General features: G+C 41.5%; 1 long non-coding RNA gene across 1 annotated transcript; it reads left to right on the forward strand.

Annotated features, from left to right (window-relative positions):
- The first annotated feature begins 2,349 nt into the window (after nt 1–2,349).
- Nucleotides 2,350–10,538, forward strand: LOC149311276 (uncharacterized). The gene is made up of 3 exons (XR_016281620.1): nt 2,350–2,479; nt 7,098–7,210; nt 10,480–10,538. It is a non-coding gene; the product is annotated as an uncharacterized LOC149311276 (long non-coding RNA).
- The last annotated feature ends 4,779 nt before the right edge of the window (nt 10,539–15,317 follow it).

Here is a 15,317-nt window from a genome sequence, read left to right on the forward strand (position 1 = left end):
AAGGGCCAACAGTCATTTGGCATAGGGAGGCAGCTGCCTCAATCTGTAGATTTGGGGGCATCAGTAAAGTGACAGTTATTAATTATGAATGCATTTTTATAGTTGTTGTGATAGGGAACGGGTCTTGTGGGATTTTCTAACTCAAACACTGAACTAACTTGATTGATATGGTGGTGCACTGGTTAAATGCTAGTACTGCCGCCACATCATTGTGAGTTCAGTCCCAGGTTCCAAGGTTGACTCAGCCTTCCATTCTTTTGTAGGTCAGTAAAATGAGTACCCAGCTTGTTGGGGGCAATTGGATTACAGATTGTAAACCTCTTAGAGAGTGCTGAGTTCCCTACAGAAATGTAAATGCTATTGCTGTTGCTATGTACCTGATATGTGTGTGTGTGTGTGGTACTGCTGTGCCTCAGGCAGCAAAATAAATAAATAAATAAATAAATAAAAATTAAAAAAAAATAAAAAAAATCTTGGGCTTGATGTGTAACATAGGCTAGATTTCTTTAAAAAGAGGGACTACTCAAGGTTGGATGTTTCAGGTCAGAGATGAGTTTCAGTGCTAGCTGCTCTGGGAATGACTTTCAGTAAGGTGAGGGAGAAATACCTTACTGAGGCAACTGCAGGACAATGTTGCATAGTCAGAAAGAGACCAAACCCCAGTGGATACCAAGGGCCCGCTGCATCAACTGACCTTGAGATTATTTGGAAAAAAAGGTGGGGTTTCAATGTTGCAAACCAATAAATAAATTACTGAAGGTGCAGGAACTGTACTCATTTTTCCTCTCAGTAGGCTGCTGTTATATTTTATGACTTGTAATTGGGAGGACCTCATCCTTGTATGCATTAAAATATCTGAACTCCTAATGTTAAAAGGGATATGACTTTTCTCAGTCCAGGGGCCAAATGAGCTCATCTTTCTGCTTTAAGCACCAAAGAGAAGCACAAACTGAGTACCCCTTTCTCTCTCAATTTTGCAGGACATGCAATCTGAACTAATTGCCCAAGTTGGTATATACAGAACACAACAACAAAACAAAGAAAAAAAAAACAACACACTCAAGCAAACATGTTTCACTGCAGAAAGAATGAGGTCTTTTTAGTTGTATTTCAAGGCCTGCTGTGTCAGTCATCAGCATGAATGGCAAATTTCTGATTGACTTCAAGGAGAACAGGATTAGGCCCTTGGGCTGTACACAAGAGTCAATGTGGGTAAAAAGAGTGCACAATGTTGGATGCTTCTGAAAAACATGATTAGATAAATCCCTTTACTGCCCTGAAGCTTTCTTTCTTTCTTTTTTTAAAAAAATAATGCTGTAATATCTATCTATAGCAGATAGCAGGTTGCTAGTTGTCAGTGAGATCCAGTGTCTTTCCTTAATAAGGCACACTTGTGTTTTCACATTAATAATAAAGTGTTGAAAACCCCATAGTAAAGTTAGGGAATATGTGGCCCTTTGCATGTATATGAATTACAACTCCCATCATCCTTTGCCACTGGCTCAGCTATCTGGGAATATTGGAGGGGGGATGCACAGGTTCTCTAGACTCAAATATGAAATGCCAAGGAGTAATGAGGTAAAGAATTATGTTTGCCTTGCCCTTTGAGTTCTAAAACACTGATCTTGGTAGCCTACTCATCTGTATTTTCTATAATAATAAAAGAGAATGCCTGCAGCAGCTATAACTCATTGGGACATTATGTTAGATGACTCAGGATTTGATATCTTTGGTTATTGCCCAAGTTGCAGTGCTGTGTTGCAAACTGAAACTCCAAGTAAGGAGGACACTAGAAACAAATGAAATAAAGTAAAATAGGGCAGAGTCGTAACCCATCCGGAAGTTGTGCCTGACATCCAGGTTTTACTGCCCAATTTCAAGTCAAAATTCCAATGGGAGGTTTTCATACAACCAAAAGGCTAGGAAGCCATGACACATCTGGAGCTGCCTCAAAGGCCAGTTTCAGATCGACATTCCAAACTGGGAGCTTCTTAGAAGAAGAAAAGAAAAGGGGGGGGGGGGGCTGAAATAATTCATCAGGAAATTATTGTTGAAAGGACTAGGGAAGAAAAAGAAGCATTGCTGCTAAGATTCTTGAGGCAGGGAAAAAGAGTGGCAGAGGGTGAAGGGACTGTTGATGAGATTTCTGTATTCAGAATGGAAGGAAAGCAACAGAAGTCTCTCAAATTTTAGGAGATTATTGCACTGCCGTTTCCTCCTGGACTGGGTGCAGGATGTCACTTGAATGGAATAGATGTTATCACACAGCCCCGTAGTCAGGCTTTTGCTGTACCTTGTCAAGAATGGGGAAATCCCATTCATATATGTCATTATTGCTTTCAGACCATTCTGGCTGCTGTGTGTGATAATTCATACCAGGATTAATCCGTGCTTTATGATGCCTAGTTTTCTGATTGGTCATCCCAGAACATCTCTTAAACTACTCTTCTTTTGCTGGTGATACAAGGATGAGGAAAAGGTAATTTTATTCCCTTCTTTGCCTTTTGGCTATGGTATAGAGGCAGCTTCATACCGTGGTGGGGCAGGAAAAGCTGGCTTTTTGCCAGACAAAAAAGGACCAGATCTTTACCGCTCCTTTATTGGCCAGCTTCAAGGTGGATTGGGGCTGTGGCATGTGTTTGCTGTGGTCCCAATCCATCTTCAGAAGCTGTTTGTTTCCCCCCTTACTCTAACATAGAGGCTGTGAAGACCGTCCCTAAGGGGTGGCCTGCAGCCGCTTTTAGCTACACTGGATTGGGGCCACAGCAGCCCCACACCACGGCCTCAATCTGGCCTTTTCAGGGTGCAAAAAACAGCTCTTTTTTGTGCACTGGAAAGGGCATGATAGCTGTGGCACCACGGCTTTAAGGTGCTCCTTTGGTGCTGTGATACCATGCACCATGTGGAGTGGCATGCAGCATCATGCCACTATGGGGTGGAGTCAGGATGTGCATCGTATGGACATCACACCCTGACTCCACATCTAGGCAGGCCTAATGGCTGGTCTGCACAGCTCCCTAGACACCACAGGTGATACAGAGCCAGTGGATGTAACCATGCCCTTGCTTGTCCAGTGCTGATGAATACTTTTCACTTTGTGCAACCTGGGGATGTGGACAGGGTCCTTGGAAAGATGAGAACCCTCACATGTGTACTAGACCCTTGTCCTTCCTGGCTAATTAAACAGTCCAGAGGGGAAAAGTGGATAAGGGAAGTGGTTAATACCTCTTTCCAATAAGGGAAGGTCCAACTCCATTTTTGAAAGAAGCTGTGGAGTTTATCAGACAAGGGGAATTGGAAGTAAAATCCGATGGCAATCTGAATGCAATCATGGGGTTTAACGTTATTGCGTGATAACCCACTACACACAAATTTGGGCAATGGGAAGTCAGTCCGAACGCAATCATGTGGTTTCAGGTTATTGCGCGATAGACTGCCACACGCAAATTTGGGCAATGGCATGCTATTTTCGGGCAATGGGAAGCCAGTTCGAATGCAATGCGTATTTACGTAACTGCACGAAACTTGCAACTTTAAGTGAATGCATTCTGGCCCCACTTTCTTTTCATTCGAATTTAAGAGAAATTCCTCCAGTTTCATAAACTCCTATGATAAGATCTGTTCTGAAAAAAACAAAAAACAAAAACCTCCCCTGAATCCTATTGTACTGGATAACTATAGGCTGATCTCCAACCTTCTGTTTTTGGGCAAGGTACCAGAGCATGTGGTGGCTTGTCAGCTTCAGGAATTCCTGGATGTGAAAGATTATCTAGATCCATTTCATTTTGGTTTCTGTTAAGGGACAGAGGCAAGTTTGGCTGACTTGGTAGATGACCTTCAGAGGGAACTGGATAGGGGGAGTGTGTCCCTCTTGGTTCTGTTGGACATCTCAGCAGCTTTTGATACAATTAACCATGGTGTCCTTGGGTTGCTGTGGAGAGACACTGGAAAAATGGAAAGTTCAGAGCAGCCAGTCAGAGTCAGGCTGGCAAAAAGGTGGGGCCTGCCTGGTGAGCGGCTATCAAAAGGGAGGAGGAGCTCTTGAGATTATATGAGTATGTCTTAGAACTGCCAAGAGTGCAGTTGGAAATAAGGGCTTAGCACTAATGGGATTTAGATTCCCATATAAGGAGGAAAGATTTTAAAAGTACAAAAAAAAAAAAAAATCCTGTGAAATCAGTTTAAAGTGTTACCTTTTCCAAAAATAGAGAGTCAGTTAAGGAAGGCTCATATCCACATTATTCAGTGGAAGTGTAACTTAGGAATAAAGCTAGAGTTTCCTAGGTTTTATACCCTTAATGAAGGTGTATGTACAGAACTAAAACATAGTTGAAGTGTAACTGAAGTCTTTGAGTGAACTGGAACAAAGGATATTTTCGCGCTTGACTTACCCTGTCTTGTCCCTGACAGGGTAGATGCATTTAACCATCAGTGACAGATCTTACCACATTCTCCTGTGGCTGGGCATATGCAGCCTGTATGCAGCCCGTATAACCTGTGTTTTTCCCATGGCTTTTCAAAAATGGGATTTTCCCATCCTTGAAAAGCCACGGGATGAACCTGGGTGGCATATGGGCTGCATACACCTGGTGACGGGAGAATGCAGTAGGATCCATCATTGACAGTTAAATGTGTGGGATAAGACGGGATAAGTTGTGTGCGATAATCTCCAAAGTCAATTTGTAACAAATGAAGCAATGTACACATTGTAACCATAAGCTTTGAGAACCAACTACCAAATGAGATACCATCTTAAGTTCTTTTTGCAAATAAAATAATAATAATAATAAAATAAAATTTTATTTATATACCGCTGCTGATATGAGTTAATTTTATGATGGTTTTTATGGTTGTTGATGATGTTATATTGTTGTGTTTTAATATGCTGTTAACCGCCTTGATCTCTGGAAAGGCAGTATATAAAATAAAATGGGAACACCATTGGGTTTGGGCACTTGGTCTCTAAAAGATTTGCTTCATTGATCTAGTTCATTACTGCTCCTAGGCAGCAATTTAGCTCATGGAATTAAATGGAAAGGAGTAAGTGAGTTAGGTATCATAAGTGTACTGCTGACACCTGAGTCCAAAACTCCAGTAACTTCTCCCAGTGGCTTCATGTAGATGTTAAAAAGCATAGGGGATAAGACTGAACCCTGAAGGACCTCACAGACCAATGGCCAAAGACCCAAGCAAGAATCCCCCAGCACCTTCTGTGAGATCATCCCTCCAGGAAAGAATGAATTTCTCTCTGTCCTACCCTAAATAGATTGAGGCTTTTCCTCCCTCAGAACAATTTATCTAACTCTTGCTCCTCCCAGTTGCTCCAATTTCTTCACTATACATTATTTTTAATATTCTTGGTAATTATTATTATTATGATTATTAAGCTTTGTTTATAGAGCACTGTAAATTTACAGTGTTATAGATACAATCAGTTGAAATAGAATAAAATAAAATAAACCTGCCTAAGGCATATATTCTACTAAAATAATTTAACATAATACTTATTAATACATATTAACATTAAATAATAAAATATAGCCAACAACAAATGAAAATATAAAACAAACCTATGATAACAGTCAGGTGGTAATGTGTTTGTGATGTTGTTACTTAATAATCATTTCAAGCCACTGCTGAATATGGACTTGCCCCTGATCATGATCGGGGCAAGTTCAGGGAGGGATTTAGGTCAGAGGGAGGGCAGTGGGCAGAGCATTCCCTCCGTTTCATTGGAGAAGGAGGAGGAGGAGGAAGAAAGAGCCAAAGGAAGGATGCAAAAAAGGGGACTCTGATAGGAGGCATGGTGACAGGAGGCAAAAAGGGGGAATTGGGGTCACAGGAGGCAAAGGATGGCAGGAGACAAAAAGGGGGAATTGGGGTCACAGGAGGCAAAGGATGACAGGAGGCAAAAAAGGGGAATTGGTGTCACAGGAAGCAAAGGATGGCAGGAGACAAAAAGGGGGAATTGGGGTCACAGGAGGCAAAGGATGACAGGAGGCAAAAAAGGGGAATTGGGGTCACAGGAAGCAAAGGATGACAGGAGGCAAAAAGGGGGAATCGGGGTCACAGGAGGCAAAGGATGACAGGAGGCAAAAATGGGGAATCGGGGTTACAGGAGGCAAAGGGTGACAGGAGGCAAAAAGGGGGAATTGGGGTCACAGGAGGCAAAAAGGAGGAATCGGGGTGACTGACGAGGGCTGCAAAGGGCTGTCAGAGGGAGGGCGGGGGGTACTGGAGAAAGTGATGGATGATGATGATGATGATGATGATGATGATGATGGAACTGGGGGAAGAAGGAGGCCATGGAGAGCATTCTATAATGGAGCAGGAGAAGGAGGATGAAGGAGCTGGGGGAAGGGTCAATTCAGGGCAGCTCAGAGGGAGGGGAGGGTCGGAAGGAAGGAGGAGGAGGAGGATTGCCAAGGGAAATTGGGCTGCGGAGGCAAGCCGGAGGAGGGATGTAGGGAAATCAGGCTGAGGAAGGAGCCTCTCTCTCTCTTTATTTTTTAAAATTTATTTTTGACAGTCTATGCGCATAATTTTTTGGGTGATGTAGAATGTGTGTGTGCTTATGCTACTTTCATTTCCTCTTGCTCCTGGAACTTAAGAGCCATTATTATTATTATTATTATTATTATTATTATTATTATTATTTGTGTTATATGCGGATGCTACAATCAATGCCTGCGCTACCTTTTCCTTTCATTTCCAATTGATTCCATGGGTCTACTTTAGTTGGAACTGATAGGTCACTCTCTCTCAGCCTCAGTGGAAGGCAATGGCAAACCTCCTCTGAAGAGAATGTAAGAAGGACAAAGGGTCAATTCAGGGCAGGTCAGAGGGAGGGCACGAACGGAGCTCGCACCAGGCACCTCCCCCCTTTTTATTATTTTTAAAATTATTTTTGGCAGTCTATGCGCATGATTTTTGCTTCAGGTAGTATATATTAGTTAGAACGTGGCTAGCTGCTTGTTCACTTTCCCTTTCATTTCCTCGCTTCCAGCAAAGGAAATGTTGCAAAGAGCACTTTGCAGACTTTTTTTCCTTTGCGAATGAATGCTCCAATGCGAATGTTACAATGTTTCTCTTTCCAGTTTGGCAAATTGGCAAATTGATACAGCTTTTGCTACTGGCTCTAAGGAATTCAGGGATAGCAGGGAAAGCAAAAAAGAATGCATGGCATCGCATCCTTTTCTGGCATTCCGAGGTGAGGAATTTATTATTATTATTATTATTATTATTATTATTATTATTATTATTACATGTGTATGAGGCATTCTGGGGTGGCAAGGAGGGGGGGATACAGGATGCAGAGATGGCATTAGCTTGCATTTTGGGGTTGAAAACGGGGCCAAGGGAAGATCACAACCTGCACTGACCCAAATACTCACAACACACACACACACAGAGGAGGTTTTTAATTTGACAGAATCTGCGCATACAGGTGCCTTTAAAAAAAAAAGGAGGGGGAAGGACACTTCCGATGGGCCAATGAGTGCAGGATCGCCACCTATGATGATTGTGGAACTAAATTTGATTGACAGGAAAGGTGCCTTCAATTTAACCTGCTTTTTCTGAGAGGGCATTCAGGGTTAAAATACCCTGATTGGTAGTCAGCATTTGCTTTCAGAGGGATTTGGGGATGCGCAGTGCCCAAACAGCACTGCGCGGAAGGGGTGTCATGACGCTGCGCTGTGGTGGTTATGACACCCCTTCTAGGAAGCTGCTTGGAGCAGCTTCTTTTTTGCTCCCTAGAGGGAGCGGATTTGTGCCACTGCATGCAGCTGCTGCCACACTGATCCGAGGCAAATAGGGGTGGCATCCCACTGCCCATCTGTACAGTAGTACAGAGAGGCCACTCTGCATTTTCTCAAAGATTCTCTGTTTAAGATTTCGTTCACATATTCTAGAGCCTAATATTAGCAATCCCAGTGCTGAATCTTGGTTCTAATTAAATCTTGAGCCCCAGTTGAAAGCATATAGCCTTCACAGTGACATTTACGTTCTGATAAGAGTAGCATAAACTGTTCTTCACAAATACAGTTATAATTCAGTGACAATAAGGTGCAGGATCAGTCTGCTAAGCACCTTTTTAAAACAGCAAAATGTGTTCATAGTACACCAGAAAGTTCTATACTTAGAAAAGATCTGCTGCTGCTTTTGATTATAGTGATGATGGTGATTATATTTACTTGTATCTTGACTTTCTCCCAAAACTGGGACTCAGGGAGGCTATTTAAAAAGAACAATACAGTAAAAATATACAAAATGTAAACATGGCATGATGGTTTGAGTGAATCAGGGCTTGATTCCCAGCATGGCCATGAAACCCACTGGGTGACCTTGGGCAAGTGACATGCTCTAAGCCTCAGGGGAAAGCAATGGCAAACCACCTCTGAACAAATCTTGCCAAGAAAACCCCATGATAGGCTCACTTTTGGGTCATAAGTAGGAAATGACCTGAAGACACACAACAACAACAACAACAACATTAAAATGGAATTAAACTAGTCACAATATGAAAACAATTTAGATTTATGCTTAAAAGAATAAAATGTAATTAAAAAGAAAATATATTAAGAACATTGTAGCACCTTTGAGACTAACTGAAAGAAAGAAGTTAGTAGCATGAGCTTTCATAGACTTCAGCCTACTTCCTCAGATGCATATTTACATTAATAATACAGCACTTAGCCCACTCTTTAAAAACTTTATGTTTTAAAAGCCTATCTTAATAAAAAAAAGTTTTTGTCTGCCAAAGTAAGGACAATAAGGAAGGGGCCATTCAAGTCTCGATGGGAAGGGAGTTCCAGAGTCTAGAGGCAGTCACTGAGAAGGCCCTTTCTTGCTTCCCCAACAATTGTGCTTGTGACACAGCATTGGGACTGAAAGAAGAGCCTCTTCTGATGATCTCAGGGCTTGGATTGGTTCATACAGGAAGATATGGTTTGCCAGGTAGCCTGGACCTCAGCCAAATAAGGCTTCATAGGTCATAACCAGCACTTTGAGTTGTTCTCTGAAAAACTGGCAGCTAGTGGAGCTGTTCTAAATAGGGCCATGGAGCAAACCTATGGCACGCCTGCCAGAGATGGCACATGGAGCCATTTTTTGTGGCACACAGAGGGCGGGGAAGAGGAGGAACAGGCACAGCTGCCTCTCCAGGCAACACCCAGTGCCAGAAGGCCTTTTAGGTTAGGCACTGGGTCCCTAAAAGGTTCATCATCCCTGAAATAGGCTCTTAGTATGGTCCTGTTATCTGATGCAGTCCTATAAGATGCTTAGTGAAAATATTACTAAGTGCTATCGTGATTGCAGAAAATTTATTTATTTATTTATTTATTTATTTATTTATTGGATTTATAGCTTGTCTTTGTCCCAAAAAGGGATTTAAGGCAGCTGAACAGCTACTGAAAATGAACAGTTACTACAAAGCATCTCCAAACTCAGAATGTTGAAACAATAATTAGAAAGAGGAATATTAAGAGCTGCTTGTGGATGCAGCTATATTCTCAGTGGGGTGACTATAGATCAGCAAATAGCTACTATGTGGAAACCAGCCACTACCCTGGATTTATTCAGGATATTCTCCAACATTTTGAAAATAAATTCTGTGACAGTGAGAATGCTGTCAACTTGTCAATCATCCATAATAAATGTGCATGTTCTCTATTAGATTCAATATTACCCTCAAAGAAATCCCTTAACTGCTTTGTAGAGAATGCACCAATCACTTATGATCGAAATGAAGCATTTTGAATCCCCCCCCCTCACTAATCATAATCTGAAAAGTGAAGGTTGATTTGAGATAGTAATAATATTTCCCAAATGATGTGTCACAGTCACAGATATTTACTGGGCCACTTTGTGGAACCAACTGATGTTTTCCACTAGAGAAAAGTTTGGGGCTAGCAACTGTGCATACTGTTTTATGACCCCACATAGGAAGATGTGTTTCATAATAATTTCACTTCTTGTTCTGTTTCCTTGAATATCAGCTGGCAGTAAGCTTTGCTCATTTCCCTAAGCATGTCAGTTTCCCCCCTTCTTCTTGAGTTCCAGAGTTACAGCTTTGATCACTTCTTGATCGCTTAAAGGCTGTGAGTCAGTTATATTTCCCAGTTTGGTTGTCACTTCAAAGACATTTGAGGGGTTTCTCCAATTGAAGGCAGCCAAGGTTTTCTTTTGACACAGTTCTTTAACATGACATTGCTATTGCATGGGCACTTTTTTTCTGTGTATGCATGTATAGGAATGCACAACTTCTTTGGCTATTTGTGTAATCGTTATGATGATAAGTATCACCTTTCTAAATGGACAAGATATTCTATAGTGCAAATGTTTTTGTAAGAGTGTTTGCATTAAAAAAAAACCCCATAGAGGCCAGAAAACATGAAAAAAAACAACCCACATGATTTTAATAGACATTCAGACAAATGGAAACTGACTCTTTTCCCCCTTCTGTTTCACCATTTGCAGATTTTCAGCTGTTTTGTCAGTTTTTATGACAGATATAGTTCCAGCATTTACAAAGTCACATTGTGAAGCAAACTACATTTAATATGATAATATGCAAAGTGTTACAAAACAGCAAGTGAACAAAAGAGCTTGTGACTTTCTGGCAACATCAGTGTAAAGCAAAAGACAACAAAAAAGATAAAAGTGGTGCTCAGTTAGAGTCTGTGTTTGTGGCTCTTCATGAGAAATAACCCCTTGGGCTCCATCAGGCCAGTTAAGGACTTGCCTTTGTTTCATGGAACATAGAAAAGAAGATGCTTTAACAACAATTGAAACTAAAAGGAGAGGCAGGGAAATGCATGAATAGCAAATGCATGAAAATGGTAAGCCTTTTCCACTTGCTACTACAGGAAATTATACTCATGGGATCTTCCTATGACTGCTTCATATACATCAGCTTTTTCCAACCTGCTCCCCTCCAGATATGTTGGACTACAATCTCCATCACTGCTAGTGTTACAGATAGCATGGCCCTGGAGATGATGCAGGTTGTCTTCCAATGCATTTGGAGTGTACTGGGCTGAGGAATTGTATGTAATAAAATTAATAATACTTTGCTATCCAGTAAAAGTTATCAGACAGCTGGGTTGGAAAGGAACCCCTTCTGGGACTCTATATGGCTTCTAATATTATTACTGGCTGGCATCTTGTTGAACAGTTACAAATGCATAAGCTAGACTAATGCATTCGTAACTGTTGAGTATTCATGTTTATGATTGGGGCACTATTGCCTTGGTCACAAATCTACCTTGACAGCCAACAGTTGCTCCAAATCTGTTCTGGTGGCTTGACAGGATGATGTTTCCAGTCCCCTCCTGCCAGTGATCTGCACTGGGATAAGGCATTGTAAGGGGAATCCTGCTTCTGATTGTAGTCATTTATACCCCAACTTTTCTTCACTAATCAGATTCAAAAATTAAAGCAAATATAGCTTGCCAAATGTATTTATTTATTGTATTTCTATCCTACCTTTCTTTCAAAATAAGATCCAGAGTGGCTTACAATAATTTAAAATAGATCCAACCAAAACATTAATTTACAAAAGTTAAAAAGGAATTAAACATCAATACAGTGAGCCCGTGCCATACGGTGGCTTCCAACGTATGCGGCCGCCGCCAGGAGAATCGGCAAATGGCGCACGTGCTTGTGGCGTGCGCCCACGCCCACCCGACATGCATGAGACCCATTATATCTAATGGGGCTCAAGCACATGCATTTTTTGACTTACGAGGGGAAGGGGTCCAGAACGGATCCTCCGTGTAAGGCAAGGGCAGACTGTACTATTAATAACATGATTTAAACTGCTAAAAATTATATACACTTAAAACATATTTAAAACAGAATTTCAATTTTTTTAAAAATGAAATACATACACACATATAACAAACTACTTCACACACTGTGACTCCATAGTTAAAATTCAAAAGCCTACCTAAATAAAAATGTCTTCAGCTGTTGGTGGAAAGAGAGCATAGAGGGGGCCAACCTGACCTCCCATGAAAGGGAATTCCATAGTCTGGGAGCAAGCACAGAAAAGGCTCTCTCTTGAGTCCTCAGCAACAGTGCCTGCAAGGCTGGTGGGACTAGAAGAAAGCTTTCCCTTGTTGATTTCAATGCATACCTTAGTTTATATAAGGTAATATGATCTTTCAAATAGTCTGGACTGAAGCCATGTAAGGCTTTAAAGGTCAAAACTATCACTTTGAATCCCATCCAGAAACAGACTGGTAGTCAATGCAGCTGTTTCAATGGGGTGTTTGTGTGCCATATGATCTGTGTCTGAACCTGCTGAAGTTTCCCAACAGATTCCAGAAGCAGCCCCATGTAGAGCAGGATAGTCCAAACAGGATATAATCAAGGCATATGTCAAAATGTAAAACAAATACAGTTAAAAACACTTCCAAAGTTAGAAATGAAAACAAATAAAATTATTTTTAAAATGCAGTTAAATTACCCATAGAACTAAAAACCATCTAATGTGCATTCATTAAAACAAAACAAAATCAAAATCAGAAAGCATGATAGAATTAAATGCCCCAGCAGTTTCTGTTGGGGCAGGAGAGTTTTCAGTTGCTGACAGAAGGTCAGAAGGAAGGAGTCAGGAGTCATGTTAGTAGCCCTGTGGAGGGAGTTCCTAAACCTGGGAGTAGTCACTGAGAAGATTCTCTTTCATGTTGCTACCAATCATGCCTGGGAAGGTGGTGGACTAAGAGAAGGGCCCCCTCTGAAGATATTAAAGCCTGCCATGGCTCATATTAAGAAACACAGTTCTTCAGAAAGCCCAGACCTGAGCTGTATACAGCTTTAAAGGTCACAACCAGCACTTTGAATTGCAGCCAGTGGAGTTGATGCAATCAAGGAGTTTATGATCTTGCAGTTCTTTTGGCCAACTGAAGTTTTTGGGGACATTTCAAAAGTAGATTCACAGAAAGTGCATTACAGTAACCTAAACAGGGCATAACTAAGGCATGTGTCACCACTTCCAGATCAGATATTTCCAGAATGGACCTGGTTGGAACATTAGCTTTAAGTGTGCAACTGTGCTCCTGATTACCACCAAAACCTGGGCTTTCAGGCTCATTGTTAAAACTAGAATTATAAACTACTGTAACTGCAAACTTGAAAATGTATGGGGAATGTATCCCCAGGCTCAGGGCTGAATTCCAGGAGTGCTTTTGTCTTGTCTGGATTAAGCTTTGGAGACAGCTTAAATAATAATGTAAAAAGGCAGTGGTGGTGTGTGCATGTGTGGGAGTGGAGTTTCAATAACTAGAAAATCAAGAATGTGTGCACAAATTTAGGAAAATAAATAAATTATCATAGGCAATTTATCAAGATTGCATTTCAGAATAACGAGGTCTCTTTACTCAGCAGCCTGTCCCTGTTGCACAACAGAGGAGCCTTCTAAAGCTTTCCTAAGAGCAGCAGGCAAGACCCACCCCCTTGGTGCACGAGTTGGCAGGACGTATTTCTGAAATGGTAACAGCAAATGCATTAGGCAATAGGCTTGAGGTGGAAGGATCCTTCTAAAGCTTTTCAAAAGCTTTAGCAGGCTCCTTTGATATGCCGTGGTGACAGACTGCTGAGTAGACCTCAACCCTTGCTTCAGGCCCATTACCTAACATGTTTGCTGTTTCTGAATTAAACTAGACCAGCCAGCAAGAGGGTTGCTAAAAAGATAGAAGTTACGAGTTGACTTGAGCCCAACTTCAGTCTGAATCAATCGACTCGAGTCTACATCACTGCCCATTACTAACAACATGCACTAGGTGAAAAGGAGAAACAGAGCTGGGTATCATAAGCATACTGGTGACACTTGACACCAAAACTCCAGAAACCTCTCACAGCAGCGTTATGTATACGTTAAATAGCATGGGAAAGAGAACCTTGTGGAGTCCCATATGTCAATGGTAATGGAAGAGAACAGTAATATCCCAGCATTACCTTCTGATCTCTCCCTTTCACGAAAGAATAGAGTCATTGTTAAACAGTGCCTTCTAGTCCCATCCCATCACTCCTGTCCAATAGGATGCCATGGATAATGGTATCAGAAATCTCAGAAGCTGCATCCACACTGCAGAAATGATCCAGTTTGACACCATTTTAATTGCCAAGGTTTAATGCTATGGAATCGCTGTTTTGTGAGACATTTAGCCTTGTTTGTCAAAGAGCTCTGGTGCTACAATACATTACAGTTTCCAGAATTCTACTGGGTGCCTTGCTTTAACTTCAGAAGTGAGTGACCTGTAGTGGATGCACCAGGTGGCTCAGCAGGATGCCCGTGCAGACAGTCACCGTGGCATAAGAATGGAAGGCCAGGTAATGGGAGAAAACTGGGCCCCCCCTGGAGTATCCTGGCCAGAGCAAAGGAGGCCCAAATCACACACACACACACACACACAAAAGCGAGCAATTTGATCTTCAAAGTGCTAGGCAAATTCTTCTCAGTGGGCTAATGAGTAGTCTGGGTTCTCTTCTGGGCCAGGTTGTAAAAGACTTCTATATCCTTGAAACAGCTCTGCTGGATGGCTCTTTGCTGATCCATATGTGGTAAGGATGGAGAGAACAGACTTTTTTGTTGTACACATTACCATGGCACATGACTTCAAATAGCAATAGCCTGTGTTAGATTGGACTCATTTTGAGGTTTTCTCCTTTTTTTAGTAAACATTGCTCTATTTGCCGTCTTGCTTGTTTCATTGTTGCCAAATCCCTAGTGAGCCAGGGGCTTGGTTTAACTCTACTTCATGAGAGGGGATGGTCAGGAATTCCTACCAGTGACATTAGTGGTACTGTGCTTGGTAATAAATTGTGTGGCTCTCCAGATAATGTTGGACTGCAACTCTCAGCAGTGCTGGCATAGCCAATGATGAAAATGGCTAGGTGGGCCATATTTTATCTATTCCTGGGCTAGATGGTCCAAAGTATTGGGTGTAGAATCCAAACAGAATTAGCTTTAAATGCATGGATGAATTTAGTGTGTGTGTGTGTGTGTGTGTGTGTGTGTGTGTGTGTGTGTGTGTGTACATGTACTGTACATGCATGCATATGTGTACTTTCCTTTAAAAAAAGAAGCTGTGAAGGAGGGGTCAGGAAGGATTGGGTTTGAACTGGGAATTAATGAGAAACTACCAGATAATAGCAAGTAAAGCTATACTTTTATTGTTATTGCCATGTTTTAAAATAAGTTCAACTTTTAAATTTTGTTGCTGTTATGTGCTTTCAGATTGATTATAGAGAGAGTGCCTTTAAGCAGCTGATGGAGCTGTGCCTGACTGTTCTTCTCTCGCTCTACCTTA

This window comes from Sceloporus occidentalis, unplaced genomic scaffold (assembly GCF_023333645.1).
Source record: "Sceloporus occidentalis isolate IW3139 unplaced genomic scaffold, rSceOcc1.0.p SCAF_6, whole genome shotgun sequence".
NCBI classification, from domain to species: domain Eukaryota; kingdom Metazoa; phylum Chordata; class Lepidosauria; order Squamata; family Phrynosomatidae; genus Sceloporus; species Sceloporus occidentalis.